The following is a 9,618-nucleotide window of genomic DNA, read 5'->3' as shown; positions in this document are numbered from 1 at the left end:
CTCCTCCTGGTGTCTCTTTGCAGCGTGCTCCTGCCATGTCCAGGCAGCTCCCCCAAGACGAAGGAGGCAGGCAGGCAGGAGCCATTTCCTCCAGCCAGGCCCACCGCTGCAATCCCGTCCTCCGAAGGCTGCAAGAGAGCGCTGCAGGTACGTGCTGTGCCTTGCTGTAACTACCGTGCCGCTGAGACTCGGCTAAAGCCTCTTTGTGCAGAGAGCCGAGCTGAAAGGATCCCTTGGCGTGCGTTCCTTGTAACCTGCCTGTCACCCCCTTCAGATCTTCTTCACAAAAAGGAAGGTGCTACACACCCTTCTTGCCTGTTATTGCCCCGGGGGTTCATAGACTCGTAGAATCATTAAGGTTGGAAAAGACCTCTAAGATCACCAAGTCCAACCGTCAACCCAACACCACCATGTCCACTAAACCATGTCCCAAAGTGCCACGTCTACACGTTTTTTGAACACGTCCAGGGATGGGGACTCCACCACCTCTCTGGGCAGCCTGTTCCAATGCCTGACCACTCTTTGGGTGAAGAAATTTTTCCTAATGTCCAATCTAATCCTGCCCTGACACACCTTGAAGCCATTTCCTCTCGTCCTCTCCCTTTTTATCTGGGAGAGGAGACCAACACCCACCTCACTACAACCTCCTTTGAGGTAGTTGTAGAGAGCGATCAGGTCTCCCCTCAGCCTCCTCTTCTCCAGACTAAGGTTGCCATGAAACACTTTATTCTGGCCAGGGGCTATGGAAAATGTCCAAGTCCTTCCTAGGCGCTTGGCAGTGGAGGTCTTTGGTCACTCAGCCGTGCTCGCCATGCGTTGGCGTGACTCCACGGCCCCTGACCTGGTAGGGGCAAAGCGCTGCCAACCGACCGGCTGAGGCAAGGGGCACCACCACGGGTCAGAGCCGAAGGAAGCTGCTGCAGGAGCTGAGACTAATCCTGCCTGCTGCTGCGTTTCCATCCCCTCCAGGAGGTCTGGCAGCTGTCTGCAGAGTGGGAGCAAGTGAAGAGCCGGTGGCAAGAGCAACGACAGCAAGCGAAGGCAGAATGGGCGGTGTGGGAAGCCTGGGCTGCAGGGGAGGATCGCCAGCCACCCCAGGTACGGGCAGTGATTGACACCGCTGAGAGCAGCAGCGACCCTCTGTGTCGGGGGTCTCCAGGGGGTTGGAGCAGGACTGACACCCAGCTGCACGGCAGGGGTTTGCCTGCTCATCCCCGTGGGGGAGAGATGGGCAGCAGGATCCGAGGGGCAAAAGCAGCCATCAGCCGTGGTGACGGGCATGTGGTGCTTAGTCTGCCGGCTCCCAGGTCCTGCTGCAGGCTCCTTTCAAGAGGTCCTCTGGGGAACGGCACCTCTGTCTGCCGTCTGGTTTGCTGAGAGCATCTCCTCCTTGGCAGGCACTCGGCACTGGAGGCCCTTGGATTCCCCACCCTCCGGCCCAGCCCAGGAGAAAGGAGGTCAACGAGAGGTGGGGGAAGGCGGAAAACCCTCTCCCAGCAGAGGAGATGGCAGCAGCAGCCCAGCTGAAGAGACTCCAGCCTGAGTAAGTGTGCGCTGGCTCTGGACACAGCCTGGGGCAGTCGAGCAGCCATGACCCCGCAGAGATGTCCAGGTCCCCCGTCCCTGCATCCGGGGCTTGTGTAGGACAGATGCTGAGGGACGATGTTTCCCTGTTGTTGCAGCCACCTTTCCCCACGAGCGGTCCAGGTCCTCAACAGGCTGGAGCCGCACCAAGCGCGGAGGAACATTTTCAGGCACGTCGCTGAGAACAACAGGCGGCGTCAAGAGCGGCAGAGGCAGCTCCCCTGGTAACTATCTCCAAAAAGGCACGGTGCTTCCTCCGGCTGCAGGGCCCATCCCTCCACGGAGGGCAGCCCTGGGGGGAAAGAGGGCATTTCTCTGACAGCCCTCGTGTGGCAGAAGTGGGTTTTGGAGGGTGGGTTTGGGCTGGACCTCCCTGACACCCAAGGGGCACTGCCTGGGCACCCAGAACTGGCTTTCCATGTGGGATGTAAAAGTCCTGTCTGAAGACAGAGGGATCCCTGTGATGGCTGGCTCTCCCCTTTCCAAACAGAGAGCATGTCCTTCCCTTGCAGAGTCCTGCCCCAAGACACCTTGCCCCGAGGGGGGACACCTGTATGGGACATCCAAGGTCTCAGCTCCACCTGACTCAGCCCCAGGCTGACCAGCTGCACCTGGGACCTTCTCCTGGGCTTGGGCATCAGGGGCCTCTCCCACTGAAGTGACCCCTTGAAGCTTCATCGCAAGCAGATGCCATCATGGGTGGCCTGAGCTACGCCTGCAGGATTTCTCTGCCTTCTCTCCGTCCATACAATCATTTGCTTTTCTTTCTTCCTCCCTACAACTAGATGCTGGTACCGCAGCAGAGGGGAAGGTGCCGGGAGCGGTGGCTGTTAGCGAAGGCGCTTGGAGGCTTCTCAGCTGCCAAGATCCACCTCTAAAGACAAAATAAAGAGGTCTGGAGCTGTTCCCATCTGGACCGGCTGGTCTGTGCCTGGTGATGGATCCATCTAAAGGGATTGCACACACACACCCCACGTGTGATCCCAGAACTGCTCGCAGGGGCAGGAGGGAATAAAGTCCACGCACACCCCACAGCGCAAACACGTGCACATCCCAACACACAGGCAGGATGATGCAGGTGGTGCTCGCGCTCTCCCCGGGAAACCAGCACAGAAAGAACCAGTGAGAGAAGCCTCACGTTCACAGCTCTGGTCCTCGTGGGGGACCTGAACCACTCTGGTGCCTGCTGGAAGGACAAATCCAGCAGGGATGGAGCGATCCAGGAGATTTCTAGTGCACATTTCCTGGCAGGGGTGGTGGAGGAAAGAAGGAGGAGAGGTGCTCTGCTGGGCCTGGCACTGGTGAACAAGGAAGAAGTGGTTGGGGATTTGAAAGGCAGCGGCAGCCTTGGCTGCAGTGACCCTGAGGTGGTAGAGTTGAGGATGGGGAGGGGAGGGAGCAGGGCAAAAAGCCAAGAGCACAGCCCTGGCTTCCAGGAGAGCAGAGTTCCACCCCGTGAGAGACCCCACCTCTGCTCCCTCCTCTGGCCAGGCCCAGCCTTGGGAACCAGCTGGTGGCCACAAGGAGACAAAACAAGGTGTGGGAAGAGTGGGGTGGGGAGGCACGGCAAGCATCCGTTCAGAAAAATTGGCTGCTGGGCTGTCTGCATCTTCCCCAGACAGGGAGATTCCCTGAGCCGTGGTTGACAGCTCCGAGCGATAAGGGTGTAAATCAACTTTTGCGAGAAACTCCCTCAGAGCTAAAAACTGTAATGCTGACCTTTTGAGGTCCTCCTTGAGTAAGTTCACGGGCAGACCTGTTAACACGTGCTGTTACCTTACTCAAAGTTGGAGGATTTTTGCAGGGAAGCACCCAACAAATGAAAACACGTCGGGGCTCTGGGCAAGTGTCTCGTAAAGAACTGTTTCACTAAGCCTTAAAATTGGGGGTGCCCCAATGCCAAATCGATGGGGTACCCTATGCTCAATTAGCAGCGATAGTCCAGCAGAAAAGCAAGGAAAGAGCGGGAAAGGAGGGGCTGCTTAAGCCGCAGGAACAGTGTCCTTACAGTCCCCTGAGACAGGAACTGAGAAAAATGGATGGACAACATCAGGAGCAGGGAAAGGTGTGGCAGGGACCATACAGGAGGCAGCAGGGTCCCTAAACCAAGACCGGCTCTCCTTAAAGAATAGCAACCTTTTAATCTCCCTTAAGGCCCTGAAAGCAGAGTCACTCGACTTTATCGTGGATACGGGAGCACAAATGTTCCCCCAAAAGTACTGTAGAAGCAGGGGGATTCAATAGCGCAGTTTAGGTAACTTTGGGCTCAGCAATACCCACTTAGGGAGCTTTGGGGCTTAAAGCCAGTAATTCAGCATGTTTTTTGTGATCAGAAATAACCATTTAGGGAGATTTTGGGCTCACATGCAGCTATTTTGGGAGATTTTTGGAGCCCAGGGAGCTTTTGGGCTGAGAAAGAGCCACTTAGGGAGCTGTGGGGCCGAGAAACTGCCACTTGAAGCCATTTTGCATTCTGAAGCACTGATTTAGGCAGCTCCTGGGCTCAGAAACAGCAATTTGGTGAGCTTTTGGGCTTCAGGAAACCCATTCAGAGAGCTTTGGGGTCAGAAACACTCAGTTTGGGAGGTGCTGGCATCCTGATCTTCTTTTTAGGGAGCTCTGGGGCTCCGAAACACAACATCAGGCACTTTGTTGCTCAGAAGCATAAATTTAAGGAGCTTCTAGCCATTTTTTTGTAATCAGAAATAACCATTTAGGGAGCCTTTGGTCTCAGAGGCACCCATTTAGGGTGATTTTGGGCTCCGAAACACCCATTTAGGGAGCTTTTTCACTCAGACACACCCACTTGGGGAGCTTTTAGTGTGAGAAACATCCACTTCAGAAACTTCTCCGCTGAAAACCAGCCCCTAAGGGAGCTTTTGGGGTCTAAACCAGTGATCTAGGGAGGTTTTGGGGTCTAAACCACTGATGTATGAGGAGACAGTGGGGTAGCCCTGTATGTTAGGGAGTGCTTTGATTATGTAGAGCTTGACGATGGTGGTGATAGGGTTGAGTGTGTCTGGGTAAGAATCGGGGGGGAGGCCACCAAGGTAGGTGTCACGGTGGGAGTCTGATATAGATCACCTAAGTAAGACACACTTACTTAGGGGCCTTGTTGCTCAGAAGCATAAATTTAGGGAGCTTTTGAGGTCAAAACCAGAAATTTAGCAATTTTTTGTGAAGAGACTTAACCATTTAGGGAGCTTTTGGTCTCAGACACACCCATTTAGGGTGATTTTGGGCTTAGAAACATCCACTTAGGAATCTTCTGGGCTGATAAACAGCCACTTAGGGAGCTTTTGGTTTCTAAACCACTGATTAAGGAAGCTTTTGGGGTCTGGAAAACACAGTTTGGGAGCTTTCAGGATCTAAAACAGTGATTTAGTAAGCTTTTGGTCTTCAAAACCATGATTTAGGGTAAGAATTGGGGGGAGGCCACCAAGGCAGGTATCACAGTGGGAGCCTGTTATAGACCACCCAAGCACGATGAAGAGTTGGCTGACATATTCTATAAGCTGCTGGGAGAAGTCTCACGCTCGCTAGCCCTTCTTCTCGTGGGGGACTTCAACTCAGCAGATGTGTGCTGGAAATACAGCACAGCAGAGAGGAAACAGTCTCTCCTCCTCACCACCCGGGGGAAGGCGAGGCCTGAGGAAGGCCCTGGGTGCTGGGCTCAGCACGGGCGGTGTGACCGGGGGCAGAGCCCTGTCTCCTGCCAGGTGCCGGCCCGGCCGACGCCAGCGGCTCCCGTCACGCAGCTCCTGGCGCCCAGGGCTGTGGCTGGAGCGCAGGCAGACCCGCATTTTGGGAAAGACTTGCCAAGGCAGAGCAAATCCAGGGCAGCTCCCTCCTGTCCCCTCCCCTCCTGTCATGTCCTCTGCCACCTCTCTGCCTCCCCTCCCTCCCTGAGCGGGCCCAGCCCCCAGGAGCGGACCGAGGGAGGGCAGAGCTGAGAGAACAGCTCCAGGTGAAATGGCCCTTCCTGAAGGCCGTGTCTGCACCGGCACAGTGTCCTGGCTGGCTGAGGCATAGCTGTGGTCAGGGGGCGAGATGCCATGGCTGGCGGGCTGCGTTGGGTGAGCGCAGCAGGACGAGGCCTGTGCCCCGACAGGGCCCTTCCCAGGGCGGCCTGACTCCTCTGGGAAGGGCCTGGACAGAAGCTTCTGGCGTTGGACTTTCTTGCTCTGAAGGTGCCCGAACTAAACCCCCAGAAAGCTACAGGATCATGACAGGCAGCTCTTCCTGCCCAAAATCACCCCCCTCCATCAGCGGGACCCAGCCCCGGGGTCTGTGGCAGCACGGGGGCCAGCAGGCGCAGGGCAGCTCCGTGAGGAGAGGCCCGGGCTGCCCCAGAGCCTTTCAGCTCACAAACACCCATGTAGGGATTTTTTGGGCTCACAAACAGCAAATTAGGGAGGTTTAGGGATTCAAAGAAGACATTCATGGAGCTGTGGGATCAGACACAGCCTTGTAGGGAGATTTTGGGTTCACACACACCTATTTAGGGAGATTTTGGGCCCAGACAGCGCCACGCAGGGAGCCGTTAGGCTAAGAAACAGAAACTTAGGAACGTTTTGGGCTGAAAAACAGCCACTTAGGGAGCTTTTGGGGTCTAAACCACTGATTTGTGGAGTTTTTGGGCTGAGAAACAGCCACTTAGGGAGCTTTTGGGACTGAGAAACTGCCACATAAAGAACTTTGGGGCGGAGAATCTGCCATTTAAAGTGATTTTGCAGTCATTAACAGTGTTTTAGGTAGCAAATGGGCTCAGAAATGGGAATTTAGTTAGCCTTTGGGCTTCAGAGGACCCCTTCATGGAGCTGTGGGATCAGAAACACCCATGTAGAGATTTTTTTGCGTCAGAAACAGAAATTTAGTGAGCTATTGGGCATACACACACCCACTTAGGGAGCTCGTAGCCTGAGAAACAGCCACTTAGGGAACTTCTGGGCTGAGAGACAGCCACTAAGGGAGCTTTTGGGGTCTAAGCCACTGATTTCGGGAGCTTCTGGGATCTAAACCATTGCTTTATGGAGCTTTTGGGCTGAGAAATGGCCACTTAGGGAGCTTTTGGTTTCTAAACCACTGATTTAGGAAGCTTTTTGTGTCTGGAAAACACAGTTTGGGAGCTTTCAGGATCCAAAACACCAATTTAGAGAGCTTTGGGGCTCAGAAAGAGCAATTTAGTGAGCTTTTGGGCTTCACAATTTAGGGAGCTTTGGGCTCAGAAACCTCCCAATTCGTGGAGATTAGGACTAAACCGACTTCTTTAGGGAGCTTTTTTTTCTGAGAAACACTCATTTAGGGATTTTTTTGGCTCAGAAACAGCAATTTAGGGAGGTTTTGGGGTTCAAAGAAGCCATTCATTGAACTTTAGTACTCAGAAACACCCATGTAGAGGTTTTTTTTGGGTCAGGAACAGCCAGCCACTTAGGGAGCTGTGGGGCTGAGAAACTGCCACTTCAAGCTATTTTGCAGTCTGAAGCACTGATTTAGGTAACTCCTGGGCTCAGAAACAGCAATTTCGTGAGGTTTTGGGCTTCAGAAAACCCGTTCAGGGAGCTTTGGGGTCAGAAGCACTCAGTTTGGCAGCTTTTGGGATCCAAAACCACAGCTGAGGTAGCTTTGGGCTGAGGAATACCCACTTAGGGAGCTTTGGGGCTGAAATCCAAGAATTTAGGGATTTTGGGGGGTTCAGACACACCCATTTTGGGAGCTTTTGCACTCAGACACACGTAAGGCGATTTTGAGCTCAGAAAAAACCCAAGTGAGGAGCTCTTGGGCTCAGAAAAACCAATACAAGGCGCTTTTGGGAGTCACAACAGCAATTGAGGGATCTGTGGGGCTTAACCCAGGAATTAAGGGAGCTTTGGGCTCTAAAAACAGATATTTTGGCAGCTTTGGGTCTCAGAAACAGGGATTTAGGGAGCTCTTGGGCTGAGCAACACCCACTTAGGGAGCTTTTGGGCCTCGAAAACACTTACGTAGGGAGCTTTGGGACTCTGAAACAGTGTTTTGGTAGCTTTCGAGATCCAAAACTTTGATTTAGGGAGTGTTGTGGCTCAGACACATCCATTTAAGGAGTTTTGGTGGTCAAACCTCTTATATGGGGAGCTCTGGGTCTCAGAAACACTAACATAGGGTGCTTGGTTGCTCAGAAGCATAAATTTAAGGAGCTTTTGAGCTCAACCCCAGTAATTTAGCAAGTTTATTTGTGATGAGAAGTAAGCTTTTAGGGAGCTTTTGGTCTCAGACACACCCATGTAGGGCAATTTTGAGCTCAGAAACACCCATTTAGGGTGTTAGCCCTTGTCTCAGACACACCCACTTGGGGAGCTTTTAGTGTGAGAAACATCCACCTCAGAAACTTCTGGGCTGAAAAACAGCCACTAAGGGAGCTTTTGGGGTCTAAACCAGTGATTTAGGGAGGCTTTGGGGTCTAAACCACTGATGTATGGGGAGACAGTGGGGTAGCCCTGTATGTTAGGGAGTGCTTTGACTATCTAGAGCTTGACAATGGTGGTGATAGGGTTGAGTGTGTCTGGGTAAGAATCAGGGGGGAGGCCACCAAGGCAGGTGTCACGGTGGGAGTCTGTTACAGGCACATTCTGGGCTCTGTCTTTCAGGACTGGAACTGGTGGTGACAGCCCTGTCCTGTACCCCTCCAGAGGCAGGAGGAGATGAACATCCCTGGATGACCCCCCCCTACCCCCTGGGAGCCCTGGGCCATTTCCCTCTAATGATCAATAAACCCCTTCAGCAAAGCTATGCTCTCGTGTGTGTCTGTGTGTCCGAGTCTCTATGTCCCCTCTCCTCTGCCAGTGCCCCGAGTCCTCTCTGGCTGCACCACTGCCATGAGCAGAGCGGCTGAGGGAGCCCGGATGCCTGGGGTGTCTCTGTAAAGGAGATCCCCTTCCCACCCACCACGTGGCCCCCGATCAGGGCAGATTAGAGCAAACAGGAGTGTCCCCTCAGGAGGCTGGGAGAGGCAAGGGGCAGACGGTGCCAGCCCTTGGGGCACGTGGTGCTTTGGAGGCACAGCGGGAAACAGGTTCTTACCAGGGCTCCAGTGAGCACCATCCCCCACATTGCACAGTGGGGTGTCGGGGCAGGAGAGGAGCACGGACAGGCAGCCCGAAGCCCCGGGTCCTCTGCCCCGCTCTGGGAGGGGTGGTGGTTCCCTGCCCCATGGACTCAGCCCTCCTGGCTTCACAGGAGATTTCAGAGCCCCACGCTGGGCCCATGTGCCTTCCTGGACCCCCAGCCCCACACCCTTGTGGGGGGCACCCCCCATCACAGACCAGGAAGGCAGGTCATGGGCTCCAGACACTGGATGGACCTCTCCCTGTGCCTCACCATGTGTGGCCCAGCTTTGTGGGACTTTGTGTTCATTATCTCTCGGCTGTGGTTTTGTCTCTCCAGGCAGGCACTGAATTACCAACTTTTACATTAGGAATTGTTCCCTCACCCTGCATTTTTTGTCACATTTTTCCCTGCATGTGATGATCTGAAAGGGTCTTTTCCAACCTCAATGATTCTCTATGATTTCATGTCTTCAGCAGGGTCGACTGCAGGGGAATATTTCCCAGGGGGCTGGGAGGACCTGAGAGTCTCCAGGGCAGCAGATTGCAAGCGGGGCTGATGGGCAGCATCATCCTGTTGCTCATCCCTGGGCTGTGGGGTTGGGGCAGGAGCTGTCAGCTGGGAAACCAAAAAAGGGTTTCCTTTTTTTTGGAAGAAAAAAAGAAAAAGCGGAAGCCAGAACCCAAAATTTACCAAGGCACAGGCGTGACAGAGCAAACATGGAGCCAAGGAGAAGAACCCAGCCTCGCTGCTCACAGTAATTGGTGGGCCATGGAGAAAGCACAGGCGCCACTTCCAGGAAGGTCAGCCTGGACTCTGCAAGAGTGTGACCCAGGGGGACCCTGGCCTGGGAGGGATGCGGGAATCGATAGAGCTGTGTGAATCCGTGAGCGATGTGCAGGGGAAGGGGGAGCAGGAGGAATAAAGATGGGGATTGACAGAATCACAGAA

This window comes from Grus americana, chromosome 27 (genome assembly GCF_028858705.1).
Source record: "Grus americana isolate bGruAme1 chromosome 27, bGruAme1.mat, whole genome shotgun sequence".
In the NCBI taxonomy this organism is placed as follows: Eukaryota; Metazoa; Chordata; class Aves; order Gruiformes; family Gruidae; genus Grus; species Grus americana.
Note: the sequence above shows the minus strand (reverse complement) of the source record.